Below are 15,824 nucleotides of genomic sequence, written 5' to 3' on the forward strand. Positions count from 1 at the left end.
TCCCACAGGCAGAGGCATGATGGGACTTGTAGTTTTGCAACAGCTGGAGGGCCGCCAGTTTGAGACCCTGCTGTAGGTCTTCTATCCTTCCAGCTGTGGTAATTGCCAGCAGGAAGGCTAATTTTAAACTTAAGAACTTAAGAGGATCTATTCTATGGGTTTAAAGCAGTGGTTCTCAACCCTTCTAGTGCGGTGACCCCTTGATAAAATTTCCCATGTTTTGGGGACCCCTAACAGTAAAATTATTTTCGTAAGGTGGGTTGTCAGTCCCTTCCACTTGTACAGTATTATCTCTATCTATCCTAATTTCTTGGGGGGGGGGTTCCCCCATTGCTCTCTCTAGCCATCTTTCTTGTTCTTTCTCTTATTTTTTCTCTCCGTTTTTCTTTGTTCCTCCTCCTCTTTTCCATGTATTCTCTATTTTTTCTCCTTCTCTTACTCCTTGGTGGGGGGGGGGATAAATGGCAGTGCTGGGGGGAGTTCTGATCAGCCAACTTAGGTGCTCTTGATCAAGGTCATCTGCTGATCTGGTAGTGTTACTCATTGTGTCCCCGGCTTCACTGCTTCTCCGACTTTGTGGTGTCTCCCAGCAGTGACACCTATGCCGAAATCAGGAGATGGTGTCTCCTCCAGCCCCTCCCACTTCACATTCCTCAACAGTCAGCTGACCTCTAGTCTCTGCCCCCCCAGCCATGCCATCAACTGAATGGACGGCTACGGGCTCAAGGAACGGCCCAGCTGGGCGACCGCAAAAAGACTGGAGAGCGGTGCGGGCTTCAGGAACAGCCCAGGATTCGGTGACCCCTGGCAAATCGTCATTCGACCCCCGAGGGGGTCCCGACCCCCAGGTTGAGAACCACTGGTTTAAAGGGATGTCTAGATAATGCCTCTAGAACCCTGGTTAGATCCCAAGGCAGGAACCTATCTTTCGTGACCGGGGTAGCCCTATCTCTGTCCACTAAAAACCTTTTAACTAAGGGTTACTTTGCTAAGCTAGCATCAATGAAAACAGAAAGTGCGGCCACTTGCACCTAAAGGAGTGGTGACTTCCACACCCTTCTTCACCCCATCCATAAGAAATTCTAGGATTATGGTGATCGAGGTGGAAACAACCCGTTTTTTTTTTTTTTTTTTTTTACACCAAGTACAAAAGGTTTTCCATACTTTAAAGTATATCTTTCTGGTTACTGGTTTCCTGCCCAAGAGTAGAGTGTCTACCACTGTCTGAGCAGCCTTTGCCTTGGAGGATCTGGCGCTCACTAACCAGGCCGTCAGATTGAAAAACTCCGGTCTTAGGAGCAACACTGGACCCTGAGGGAGCAAGTCCGGAAGGTCCGGGAGCTTCCAGGGAGTCGCTACTGGCACTTTTAAGGTTGCAAACCACGCCCTCCCTGGCCACCATGGAGCAACAGGCCTTAGGACCTGATGAGTTTTTGAATGACTCGAGGAATCAGTGCCAGCAGAGGGAAGGCATAAGCCAACTGGAACGTCCATTCCTGGGCTAGGGCATCCAGGCCCTCTGACTCTCTTTCTTGAGAGAGGGAGAAGAACTTCTCTAACTTCCTGTTCTTGAAACTGGCAAAGAGGTCTATTTCTGGGTGGCCAAATTTTTGGCCTAACGTCTGGAATACCTTGGGGTTCAGCTCCCAGTCTCCCTGACAGGTTGGCGGCTGCGGAAGTCTGCTTCCTGATTGTCCTATCCCTTTATGTAGACTGCTGACAGCAAGTGTACCCTGTGTTCGACCCAGCTCAAAATCTCATTTGCTAGGACTAGAAGGTCTTTGGACCTGGTTCCCCCCTGGTGGTTTAAGTAGGCTACTGCCGTGGCGTTGTCTGAGCAAATCTGTATTTCTTTGCCTAAGACTCTGCCTCCAAAGGCCTTTAAGGTTTCGCCCACTGCTCTGAGCTCCCTGAGATTGTTAGAGGATCTGGCTATTCCCGTCCCAGGTGTCCTGTGCCTTGTTTTTTTTCTAGGTGAGCTCCCCAACCCCAGGCACTTGCATCCGTGGTGAGCTTCAGTGGATCCCAGTGACCCCACGGTCTGCCTTTTTCCAGATTGTCTGCGACTGACCACCACTCCAGGGATGATCTTACCTGAGGGGTTAGGACTAAACTTTCATCTAGGGATTCGTTCCGTTTGTCCCAAGAGGATAGGTGGAAAAATTGAAGGTCTGGAATGCAGTAGCGCCCAAGCGACCGGGATGCTGGCTGACACGAGTCCCAAGACCCTGAGAATCTCTCTCCTGGAACACATGGGGGCGTCTATCAGCCTTCTGACGGCTGCGACTAGTTTCTTCACCTTCTCCCTGGAAAGGAAGAGCTTTTTGGCCCGTGAATCTACCCGATAGCCTAGGTAGGTTTGGACCTGAGCCGGTTCCAGGGATGATTTTTCCACACTCACCAGCCAGCCTAATTTCTGCAGGACTGAAACTTCCCTTTGGGTATCTGTCGCTACCTGAGCGGCTGACGGACCAAAGATGAGCAGGTCATCCATGTAAAATATTAACCCTATTCCCTGGAGATGCAGATAGGCCACTGCTTCGGCTAGGATCTTTGTGAACATCCCTGGACTGGCTGCTAGCCTGAAGGGGAGGGCCCTGAATTGTCAATGGCGCGTCCCTTTCTGGGTTACCACCGTGAATCTCAGGAATGCCTGGTGTTCCGGGTAGATCGGGATATGCAAATAGGAATCCCCGAGATCCAGAATAGTCAAAGACGTCCTTTAGCAAATTTTTTCACACCGAGTAAATACTCTCCATGGAAAACCTCTTGTATTCTAGGAATTTGTTTACATTCCTGGGGTTTATGATAAGGCAGTACTTCCTTGATGGTTTGGGTAACACAAAAATATGGGAGTAAAAGCCTCGGTATAGCTGGCTTTTTGGTACTGGCACTACCACTTGCTGCTCCACCAGTTCCGAATCTCTTCTAGTAGGGCTTTCTTTTTTAATGTATCCTTGGGAGGATGCGTTACCGTAATCATAAGCAGGGGTTTAGCCAAGAATTCTAGACGGTAGCCTACCTTGATAAGCTGAATGATGTACGGAATGTCTGAAATTTCCTCCCACTGGGAAATTAATTGAGACAGTCGGACCCCCCCCCCCCCCCTCCTTGATTCTGCGTCAGTTGGAATCTTTTGATGTTTTGGGCTGGAGAAGGAAATAGCAAATTGCCTTTTTGCCTACCTCTGCAATATCTCCACTTCCTGCTGGGTTCTTTCTTAGCTTTTTTGCCGATTTTGCCCCAAGGGGTCCTGAAAATCTTTTCTGTACCTTTTCCTTTTGGGTTTCACAGGAACTTTCTTGCCCTTCTCGGGGGACCAGGACAAAACATTATCAATGCCCAGCCCAAATAGTAAGGACCCTTCCAAGGGGAGGCCACAAAGTTTAGCCTTTGAAGTGAGGTCCCCTTCCCAGGCTTTAACGCAAATGGCCCTCCTGGCTGAGTTAATAAGGTAACCCGTCTTGGTCGATGCCTTTACCGCATCTGCGGCTGCATCTGCTAGGAGGCTACAGCCTTTCCTATTACCGAGAGGGAGTCTGGAACTTCTTGAGTCATTACCCGGTGAGAGGTGCTTATTAAGCCTCTTGATTTGTGATCCATAGCATCTCGGCTGTTCCCTGTGTCCTTAAAGGAGAGGTCAGACCTTTTTTTTCCATCTGGGAGAGAGCAGCATCCAATTTAGGGACCTTTAGGAATTTTTCCGCTTCCTCCTCCTTGAAGGGGAATCTTCTCTTCCAAGTTTTAGGTTTGACCAGGCTTCTCACAGGAGACTGCCATTCCTGAAGGACTAAATCTTTCAATGACTGGTGCAGGGGAAATACGCTTGACTGGTTCTTAACCAGCCCCCTATACATCTTATCTCGTGCTGAGGTTTCCTTAGTTGGTTCAGGGATCTCTTCAGTGGCTTCACATGAAGAAGTCCCTCCAAGTCCTTTAGACCAAAGAGATGTCCGTTTAGTTTGATGTCTTCCACATCACTATCCAGGCCCATATTAGCCTCTTCCTCTGAACTGGGCTCAGATTTTGCCTGGCTTTCTGCTTCTTCTAACTCTTTCCTCACCAGAGCTGGGGGAAAGCCCTGAGAGATTGGTAAAAGAGCACTTGGCCCCGGTCTGGAGAGAACACTCTGAGAGAAGGGGCCCTCTTTAGGGGGGGGGGGGGGGGGGGGGGGATTTCCTCTGCATCTGCCACCGGGGGAGTGGCTGCAGAGGTGCGAAAAGATTTATAGTGGCCAGCATCTGTTTAAACAGATTTCAGAAAATCTTTCATTAGACCTGAGGCCTCTTTCCCAGCCAGTTTGTTAACCACCTCACCCCCCGAAGACCCTCTTCCTGACCAGAGCACTTTTTGCGATTCGGCACTGCGTCGCTTTAACTGACAATTGAGCAGTGGTGCAACATTGTACCCAAACAAAATGAATGTCCTTTTTTTCCTCACAAATAGAGCTTTCTTTTGGTGGTATTTGATCGCCTCTGGAGGTTTTATTTTTTGCGCTATAAACAAAAAAAGAGCGACAATTTTGAAAAAAAAAAAAAAGCGCAGTATTTTTTACTTTTTGCTATAATAAATATCCCCCCAAAATATATTAAAAAAATATTTTTTTCCTCACTTTAGGCCGATATGGGGAAAAAAAAAAAAAAAAAAAAAAAAAAAAAATCGCAATAAGCGTATATTGATTGGTTTGCGCAAAATTTATAGCGTCTACAAAATAAGGGAGTTTTATGGCATTTTTATTTTTAATTTTTTTTTCTATTAGTAATGGCGGCAATCTGCGATTTTTATTGGGACTGCGACATTATGGCGGACACATTGGACTTTTTTTTTTTTTTTTTTTTTTTTTTTTTTTTTTTTTACACATTTTTGGGACCAGTCTCATTTATACAGCGATCAGTGCGATTAAAAATGCATTGGTTACTGTATAAATGACACTGGCAGTGAAAGGGTTAACCACTAGGGGGCATTGAAGGGGTTAAGAGTATCCTAGGGAGTGATTCTAACTGTAAGGGGGCTGGGCTTGAACACACAGGACAGTAATCACTGCTCTCGATCACAGAGAGCAGTAGATCACTGTCCTGTCACTAGGCAGAACGGGGAATGTTTGGTTTACAAAAGCATCTCCCCGTTCTTCCTTTCTGTAACACGATCGCAGGCACCCGGCGGACATCGAGTCCGTGGGACCCGCGGTCACGGAGACCGCGGCGGCGCGCACACGCTCACGACACTGCTTCTTAAATGGAATGTACCTGTACGCCCTTTTGCCTGCCGGTGCCATTCTGCCGACGTACATCGGCGTATGTTGGTTGGCAATCGGTTAATACACAGGTAACAAAATGACTTGGTGTGGGATTTAGACAATTTTTCTCTGCAGTTACCGCACTTTTTACTGGCACTAGTGCTAGCAGATGTAGAAGGTGGCTTGTCAGAGACCTCCTGAGATCTGCCTGGGGAGTCTGCAAAAAGAAGAGGAGATAAGAAAACATCACTCTTCTGCCCCCCTTTAGTGATGGCTGTAGGCCCCCTTCCCCAGAGGTGAGACAACTAAAGGCTGGTGTCACTCTGCATAACAGGCAAAATACACTTACCGGGCCCAGAGTCACTCTTGCCTGCAGGCACCTGTGCTGCCTTGCCATCCTCCTTTTCCATGAGGTGGGTAAAAGCAGACTTTTTGCTCCTTGCAGCTCGCTGGGACCTGGCAGAAAACAGGGAACTTTCAGCCTCCACAGCCACGCGGGTCCAGCGTCTCCTTCATGCTTTACTTCCCCTTCCTGGATCGCACTGGGCGTGCTCCGCCCCCTTCCTGCTGTGACCGGAAGTCCCGGTTTCAGAGTGAGGCTTGAAGCACACAAGTGTCCTTTCTCTGGTCTCTAGGAAAATGGCGCCCATTGCACACAGGGGAGGATAGGAGGAGAGCCGAGCGGCATGCAACGGCGGGGGAACATCAGAAACACCCAGACTGCCTGCACCACACCCTGGGGCGACCTGCTAGAAGCTTGAAGCAACAGGTTAGTGCAGCCCTCACCGGCATTCCTGAACCTGGCTCACAGGGATACCATCTGACTCTCTTAGCCTTCTGGTCAGAGAAAAATAATAAACGTTTCGCTGTAGGAGAAACACAATCAATACTGAGGAACAAGGGGGAAGGTGGGGCCTTTTAACAGCTGTGAACTGATTGTGTTTCCTGTAGGGAGGAGCCTATCATTTCTCATGTTTTGCAGACCTGGAAGTTGAGGTGAGCAAAATAAATTTAGTTTACATATCCGAAAAGAAGTGGGAAGAAGTACAAGGCTCTGATTGGCTGAAGTGGAAACTTTGACATCATCCGCTTCTCTACCTCGGTCAATCAGAGGAAGTCTTGTGTTGATTGGTAAAAATACAAGGCTGCTCCTGAATGGCTTTGACACTATTGTCAGCAATAGATGAAAAAGTTGTCTGTACTGGTGCCGCAACACAGAGACAACACAACAGCCATTACAGAACATAGAGGCCGCATTGTTTCACAATTAAAAGTTAGTTTGATCCAGACACACTGTGAATTTTAACCTGTGGTTCTGTTTAAGAGCCCCCCCACCTGCTGATAATCACCTCTGCCACCCTCCCTAGTTGCTTCTTGCTCTGTTGGAGCCCTTTGTAAATATCTAGTCCTTCTCCCAGGATGCAGTGTGTGGGCCTGGGAAACCTATTGCAAAGCCAAAACACTTGCACATGAGGAGCAGGAGCACGTAAAGGAGTACTAAAGTAGGATTTCTCACAGCAAAAGGTAAGCCATATTTAAATGTTTTGCGTTGTTATGCTATGTGAATGAGAATAAATAACTATAAATTAGGCGTTATCCCAATTCAGGCGCAAAAGTAGAAATGCACCAAGTACTCGTCAGGCCAAAAAAGCGCATTTTAAGGTGTGTGCATAAAAAAAAAAAGAAAAACTCTCCAGCAGGAAAAGGATTAATGGGTTTGTTTCCTTACTGCTACCAGAGACCATTTCCAAGTTGTAATTTTTTTTGGAGGCTTATGTACTCACATTTTTTTTCTATTAAAAATATTTTTTTTTCACACTGACCATTTTTAATAAGCACACATATCTAAGCAGTTGTAAAGAAACTTTATTAATCCCAAAAGTTAAATATGCAAGGATAAAACCTGTTCAGAATTCCTACATTTTGCTACTTTGTAAAACATTTAAAAGTTTAGATTTCAATATCCTGGAAGACAGCAGATTTATTGGCATTTCAAGGTATCCATGAAAATTTGTGATGCCCACTTACGATTCACCACTATGAAGTGGCACATTTTAGCCTGCAAGACAAGGTAAATTGCTGCTTAATACAAAAATGTAAGAACTGCTTAATTGTGGATTTAAAGAACATTTACTGTATAAACAAATACACAAATTTTCCTAGATTATTTCTAGATATTTAAACTAGAAGCCTATCTGTCACTATGGGTAACATCTCCAAATTTGTTTGGTGGTTTTTATAAGTTTAATTTTGATTGCCTGCACAACCAATCCAAGATCAAAGCAGGGACAACACTACATCTTGGTCACTGACCTTTTATCATGTGCTTCACACCCTCCCGGATAAGGGCTTTAATGCTTTTTCTAAATGGAGGCATGATTTAAAAAAGGAGTTGTAAAGGCAGGTTTTTCATCTTAATGCATGCATATCTCATAGCATTAAGATTAAAAAAACCTGTGTGTAGCAGCCCCCCCCCCCCCCCCCCCCAAATACCCACCTGAGCTCCTCTCTCCTCTCCGATCCCCTCAGCCATCCAGTACACTCCTCCTGATTGGCTGAGACAGAGAAGTGGCACTATTGGCACCCGTGGCTGTCAGCCAGCCAATCAGGGAAGAGAGGGGGCGGGACCAGGTCGGGCTCCACGTCTCAATGGATACACGGAGCTCTGACTTGACTTGGGTGACCCCTGTAGCAAGCTGCTGGCTAAGGGGCATCAAAGAGGGACCAGAGAAGAGGAGGATCCAGGCTGCTCTGTGCAAAACAAACTGCACAGAGGAGGTAAGTAGAATGTTTTTTTTTTTTTTAAAAAGAAAAAAAAAAAAAAAAAAAAAACACGAGCCTTTGCAATCACTAACTAAAAGAAGAATTTTTACTATGTGTAATTTCCATATCTTGGAATATATTACAGGACGCAGGCAGAATATTCATAGACCCTGGGTAAAAAAGGCTGTTACCTTCAGGTGATTGGACATGGTAAAGGTTTTTCGGACATTCCCCTGGGCGTACTTCTTTAACCTTACTCTACTTCATGAGATCTTTTAGCAAGCAATGCAGAGAATCTCAGGAACAAAAATGAGGTGGTCTGTCCCCTGTATTGATTTTCCAGATCTATAATTTAAAAGGTATGTCAAAAATCCTTTTGCACAGTACAGGACACAGATTGGATATCTATAGACCCTAGCACATCTCCAAGCGATGTATCAGAGGGATGGGCAACATGCAAACAGGCCCAACAAAAAACATACAAGGGTGAAAACTGCAACCGCAGAAAAAATCCACCTAGCAGAACTTGGATGAGGTGTGCAACAGATGTTTGGTGTCAGAATGCCCGTGAAACCCCCACCCATCTGTTGTAATAAGTATGTAAGGGTAACGGAGGTACCTTATCCTTTAGAGTGCAAGCTCCTACAAGGAGTGGTCTTATCCATCTAGCAATAGTGGACTTGAAAGCAGGGTGTCCCTTTCAAGACCATGTTAGCAAGACAAAAAGTCAGTTTTCCAAATATAGGCTGTGGCTTTTAGAGCAATTTCTTTGGGCTACTTTGGAGCAGGGCACAAACAATGAAGTGGAAGGTGTATTCTACATAGGGTAGTAAGAAGAGCCTTGGACACCAGAACATTTTATTCTTGTGTAGAATTATGAATGGCTCCTCAGAAAAAAAAAAAAAAAAAAAAAAAAAAAAGGGAGAGCCCCTAACTCTGACAGATGTGATAGCCACCAAGAAGGCCACTTTGCAGGGCGTATCACCCAAGGGGAGTTCCCTTAATGCATGGGTGCTCAACCTGTGGTCCTCCAGCTCTTGCGGAACTACAAGTCCCATCATGCCTCTGCCAGCACGGGACCCAGAAGCAAGTGGAGATCACTGGAGTAAGGATACTGCAGTGACTTCCAGTGAGATTGGCCACATATGGTATAAGCAGCGACATTAGTACAAGCTGGACCAAGGAAAGCATATATAAAATATTCACACCTGGAATTATTCTTCATCCTGAACGGAGGCCAGTAACCACTCCTGGACCAGCCGCCGCAGCTTTACTGCGGCAGGTTAGCTTGTCTGGGCAAAATAGACGTTACCTTGCGTCGCTTTTCCTTTTGGCCACTAGGGGCGCACATAGCATGTGCACGGAGCCGATGCGATGACCACCGGGCACCTGAGATCGCTCGTGACAGAGTGAGAACTGGGATCTGTTTGTGTAAAAACACACAAATCCCGGTTCTTTCAGGGGAGTAGAGACAGATCATGTGTTCATACTAAGTAAGAACACCGATCTCTCTCTCCTCCTAGACAGTCCCACCCCCCTAGTTAGAACACAGTGAGGAAACACAGTTAACCCCTTGATCTACCAGTGACATTTATACAGTAATCAGTGCATTTTTATAGCACTGATCGCTGTATAATTGTCAATCATCCCAAAAAATGTGTCAAAAGTATCCTATTTGCAATATCACAGTCCCGATAAAAAAAAAAAAAAAAAAAAAAAAAAAAAAAAAAAAAAAAAAAAAAAATCGCAGATCACCGCCATTGCTAGTAAAAAAATAAATAAAAATGCCATAAATCTATCCCCTATTTTGTAGATGCTATAACTTTTGCGCAAACCAATCAATCTACACTTTTTGCGATTTTTTTTTACCAAAAATATGTAGAATACATATAGGCCTAAACCGAGGAAAAAATTAGTTTTTTGGAAAAAAGTGGGATATTTATTGTAGCAAAAAGTAAAAAAAGATTGTCTTTTTTTCAAAATTAACGCTCTTCTTTTGTTTATAGCGCAAAAAATAAAAAACGCAGAGGTGATCAAATATCACCAAAAAAAAGCTCTATTTTTGGTAAGAAAAAAAAAAAAAAGACGTCAATTTTGTTTGGGTACAGCGTCGCACGACCGCACAATTGTCAGTTAAAGCGACGTAGTGCCGTAGCGCAAAAAATGGCCTGCTCATTGAGCAGCCAAATCTTCCGGGGCTGAAGTGGTTAAAGTACCAAAGCATTCAATGCCAGTGTTAAAGGATCCTTGGTCCGGGCCACAAACAGATAACTAGTTGTTGAATCTGGATGCCAGGATGTCCAGAGCTGGAGTGCCCCATTTCTGACATAAGAGATTGAAGATGTTGGGACAGATGGGATAAAGGACAGGATGAAGGGACCATTCCCCTTGATTCAGGCAGTGATGGCTGAGGAAAACCACCTTCCAAATGACCAGAACCTGGATGTGAACAGTAAAGATCACAGCATTTTTCTACCCAGGAGATGAGATGATCAGACTAACTTCCATCAAGGCTGTCTAACTCTTGGTATATACAGTGCCTTGCAAAAGTATTCACCCCCCCCTTGGGGCTTTTTATCTATTTTGTTACATTACAGCCTTCAGTTCAATGTTTTTCCTAATCTGAATTATATGTGATGGATCAGAACACAATAGTGTAAGTTGGTGACGTAAAATTAGAAAAATATATACATAAAACTATTTTTCATAATTAAAAAACTGATAATTGGCATGTGCGTATGTATTCACCCCCTTTGTTATGAAGCCCATAAAAAGCTCTTGTGCAACCAATTACCTTCAGAAGTCATAAAATTAGTGAAATGATGTCCACCTGTGTTCAATCTAAGTATCACATGATCTGTCATTACATATACACACACCTTTTTGAAAGGCCCCAGAGACTGCAACACCTAAGCACGAGGCACCACTAACCAAACAAGTTACAAATGTTGTTTAGAAGTACAAGTCAGGGTTAGGTTATAAAAAAAATATCCAAATCTTTGATGATCCCTAGGAGCACATTCAAATCTATCATAACCAAATGGAAAGAACATGGCACAACAGCAAACCTGCCAAGAGACGGCCGCACACCAAAACTCACGGACCGGGCAAGAAGGGCATTCATCAGAAAGGCAGCACAGAGACCTAAGGTCACCCTGGAGGAGCTGCAGAGTTCCACAGCAGAGACTGGAGTATCTGTACATAGGACGACAATAAGCCGTAAGCTCCATAGAGTTGGGCTTTATGGCAGAGTGGCCAGAAGAAAGCCATCACTTTCAGCAAAAAACAAAATGGCACATTTTTAGTTGCAAAAAAGGCATGTGGGAGACTTCCAAAATGTATGGAGAAAGGTGCTCTGGTCTTAGGAGACTAAAATTGAACTTTTTGGCCAAAGAAAATGCTATGTCTGGCGCAAACCCAACACATCACTCAAAGAACACCACTGAAACATGGTGGTGGCAGCATCATGCTGTGGGGATGTTTTTCAGCAGTCGGGACTGGGAAACTGGTCAGAGTTGAGGGAAAGATGGATGGTGCTAAATACAGAGATATTCTTGAGCAAAACCTGTACCACTCTGTGTGATTTGAGGCTAGGATGGAGGTTCACCTTCCAGCAGGACAATGACCCTAAACATACCGCTAAAGCAACACTTGAGTAGTTTAAGGGGAAACGTGTAAATGTGTTGGAATGGCCTAGTTAAAGCCCAGACCTCAATCCAATAGAAAATCTGTGGTCAGACTTAAAGATTGCTGTTCACAAGTGCAAACCATCCAGCTTGAAGGAGCTGGAGCAGTTTTGCAAGGAGGAATGGGCAAAAATCCCAGTGGTAAGATGTGGCAAGCTTATAGAGACTTATCCAAAGTGACTTGGAGCTGTGATAGCCGCAAAAGGTGGCTCTACAAACTATTGACTTTAGGGGGTGAATAGTTATGCACATTGCCTTTTTTTCTGTCATTTTGTCCTATTTGTTGTTTGCTTCACAATAAAAAAAAAAAAAAAAATCTTCAAAGTTGTGGGCATGTTCTGTAAATTAAATGATGCAAATCCTCAAACAATCCATGTTAATTCCAGGTTGTGAGGTAACAAAAATGCCAAGGGGGGTGAATACTTTTGCAAGGCACTGTAGGCCATTGCTGTAGCATTGCCCAATTGCACCCTAATTAAGTGTCCCTGAGGAAGGGGATGGGGGGAGTGTTGATTAGGATAGGTTAAATAATCTCCCCCCCATTGGTTTTCATTGGATTTTGCACCTGTCCTTCAGAGGGATAAAAAACAACCAGTCCTTGGGACATGAAAGGATTCAGGCCAATCTAAATCTTACTGTCCTTAGGCAGATTTTGGATGGTTTGAGTGAAGAAAATGATAAGGGGGTAGAGTTTGAAACCCTTTTGTACCCCTTTGAAACCACACATGGAACCCATAGGTCTGGGATATCTGTGACTCAGGGGAATGCAAACAGAAGTCCCCCAACTCTTGTGACAGAGGGTGCTCTTCATCGTTGTAGAGTTAGTGGGCTTTGTGTCTTGTGGCCTGTGCCAAAAAGGAGGACTACATTTTGAATTAAAGATGAAGCCTGGGAGGACAGAGATGGGGTTCTCTGCATTTTGAGGAGGTAGACATGCCCGAAAAAGGGGGTTTTGGAGCCTTCGGCTGTTAAAAGAAGCCTTTCCTCCTGTGATATCCTTTATGAACTTCTCAAATGCATCACCAAGAGGCCCTCACCTTGAAGGACATATGAGATATGCATCTTTTACAAGCAGCTTCACTTGACCATGCTTATGGCCATAAGATGCTGCGTGTATGGACATAAACTTCCACTCCTGACTCAGGTTCAGGCTCTGGAAAGGAATGGCTGCCTTAAAGCAAATAGTTGCAGAAAAATTTTGCACCCGGTTACCAATATTGCCATCAATAAGTGTATTCCCCTGTGGGGTACTCAAGAAGTAGGGTGTGGAAAAATGGGGCAAGCATGTCTGGAGAAAGATACACAGCAGCCCTGGTGTTGACTGTCCACGTGGCAAAATGGCAGAAGGAAGCACCTGAGTAACGTATAAAAGCTCTTGTTGGACATGGTAATGGTGTGGCCTTTGGTGTGCTGCGACACCTAGTCATTCACCTGAGACTAAGCTCAGGACGGTGGAATTTTTACTGCCAAAGTTTGAAAGTTTAAAATATATTCCTGAATTCCTGAGTTTTTAAGGTAAAATTAGAACACTATTCAGGAGACCCTAGTAAGTATATTGTAAGTAATGGAGATATTAAAGTGGAATTTTTGGCTTTACCTTAACTCCTCTTAGAACTATTCCCATCCCCTTCCTAACACCTATGCCTTCTAACCTGTGTTTGAAATATACATATACTCACCTATTTTCAGGCCACTCCGGTCATGTAACACTCCCCTGTGTCAGCCAGCGCGGCTGCAGGGGAGAAGAAGAATGCAGACAATGAATGGGCCATTGAAGCCTATGGGTGATATAATAATTTCAAGCTTTAGGCTGGGCTCTCACCTATGCGAATTGGATGTGGATTTCTCCGCATCCAATTTGTATAACAGGAGATTGTGACCGGCTCTATATGGAGCCGGTTCACTCATCTCCGCAGCAGCTCCAGTGCAAATTGCACAGGAGCCTTGGGCATCTTTTGGTTCGTTTCAGGTCCGAATTCAGCCCAAAATTCAGGCTGAAATCGGAGCCAAAATGGTGAATGGAGATGCACTGGACTCCTGTTGTGAGTCGCTGCATGTTCTAGTGTGAACCCAGCCTCACTAGCCATTGTCAGAGCATTCCTTCCTCTCTCCTGCAGTGAAAATAGGCAAGTATACAGATCTTTCTTACAAAGGGTAGAAAGCATAGTTGTTAGGAGGGATAGGGGACAGTTCTAGGAGTAGTTAGGGTTAAGTCTGGAATTCCACTTTAAAGCCTCATATTTGCTATTAGGCTACAAACTTGTCTTACCTTTCTACACCGCTGGTCCGCATATGGGTCACAGCTTTGCTGTTACAGAGGGCATACCCCTGGAGAGGTCTTCAGGGTCTAGGAACAATAGTAATGGACCACAGCCCTTTGCACTTACTGCCAGGATGAGCGCCCAAGCAGGTACCAGTTCCCAAAGCAACATTATAGGTTGTCCCTACAGAATAAGGTCCAGGTATGGTTCCGAAGGTATTACAAGGCTGCACGAACCTGGATACACCGCTTTAATTGCTATCAATAGCAGTGAAGACTTGCTGAATTGAGGAATTTCACAGAAATAAGAACTGGTTAAGCATAGAGACTTCTCCATAAGGGTAAAAAAACGGTTTATCACCTACGGACAGAAGGGAAAAAAAAAAACAAAACACACAAGGTCTTACAAAGTGGGGTACAGTTATAGGGGGAGGCCAGAAATCGCGTACATCAAGCTTTGCCAGCTTTCAACTACCTGAAAGTATCAGCCTATAACCCAGGGTCTATGAATATCCAGTCTGTCTTGTACTAAACATTTCTGATAAATGCTTAGCCAAATAAAATGTTTTAACATGTACAGCAACTCTTATGTGAAGTGTATGAGATAATTCCTCATCAGTGCACAATACCTCAGCAAGGGTGGGTTCTTCATGAAATGGACACCCATTATCATCCGTAGTTGGTTTTCTGCATGTTGTTCGGCGAACTTCCACATTCATGTCATATTTGTATCCGTTTACCAGCTTTAAGAATAGAAAATGTAGATGTCAGTTGTAACATATACATCAGACAGCTGAATACATTAGTTCTTCACCCGGTTTAAAAAAAAAAAAAAATGATAGAAGTCAGCACCTACAAATACCAGAGCTGCTGACTTTTATTTAAAAGGACATTCACCTGTCCAGGGTTCAGCGCCGCCCTCATCTGGGCCAGTTCTTCAGGTCACTGACACCGGCATATTAACTGTGAGAAGTCAGCTGTGATCCTTTGCAGCTTCACAGTTGGCTTCCCGCCGTGCTGCGCTTTGTGAATGACCCCCATTGCCACCTGGGTCCTATAAAGGTGTCCCAGAAGAATGCAGGTCTGGGGAGGGGGGGTGGTCATTATGGCGGAGAATTAACTGTCGGTGGAATCGCTGCCCCCTTTTCCCCTCCCCCAAAAAAGTGTCAAAAGTAGAAGAGGAGGAGGGGGGGGGGGGGGGGGGGGAAGAGGGCGTAAACAAGAACTTCCCCTTTAGGGTGAATTTCCGCCTTAAGTGCCTTATGACAAAATGTATGTAATAGCTCATACACATAGGCTTAAAATACTGATAGCCACAGTTGGTATAGAAAAGAATCACCCCCCTTTAAAATAATCACATTTTGTTGCTTTGCTGCCTGAAATGAAGACAGACACAGTTTTTGTTTTATCCAGCCATATTTACTCAATGCAGCTTACAACATCAAAGTGAACGATCACCAACTTGTTAGAAAAAATAAATTCAAAAACGGAATCACCAAGTTGGAAAAAAGGATCACCCCCTTGTGTCAGTATTTTGTTGAACCACATTTTGCTTTAATTACAGCCTTTAGTCTGTTAGGATATGTCAAAAACGTTTTTGCCTTTACATGCTGGTGGACACGGTGAACTCTCTGCCCTATCATGGATCTTTACATATTATCTATGCACATACAGTATCTCACAAAAGTGAATACACCCCTTACATTTTTGTAAATATTTTTTTATATCATGACACTTTGCTACAATGTAAAGTAGTGAGTGTACAGCTTGTATAACAGTGTAAATTTGCTGTCCCCTCAAAATAACTCAACACACAGCCATTAATGTCTAAACCGCTGGAAACAAAACTGAGTACACCCCTAAGTGAAACCGTCCAAAT

The 15,824-nt window shown here is 44.5% G+C and overlaps 1 long non-coding RNA gene across 1 annotated transcript; it reads right to left on the reverse strand.

Moving 5' to 3' along the window:
• Positions 1-7,082: 7,082 nt before the first annotated feature.
• On the reverse strand, positions 7,083-14,898 carry LOC141140121 (uncharacterized). The gene is made up of 2 exons (XR_012243896.1): positions 14,575-14,898; positions 7,083-7,295 (listed from the first exon to the last, which is right to left on the reverse strand). It is a non-coding gene; the product is annotated as an uncharacterized lncRNA (long non-coding RNA).
• Between the last annotated feature and the right edge of the window lie 926 nt (positions 14,899-15,824).

This window comes from Aquarana catesbeiana, linkage group LG04 (assembly GCF_042186555.1).
Source record: "Aquarana catesbeiana isolate 2022-GZ linkage group LG04, ASM4218655v1, whole genome shotgun sequence".
NCBI classification, from domain to species: domain Eukaryota; kingdom Metazoa; phylum Chordata; class Amphibia; order Anura; family Ranidae; genus Aquarana; species Aquarana catesbeiana.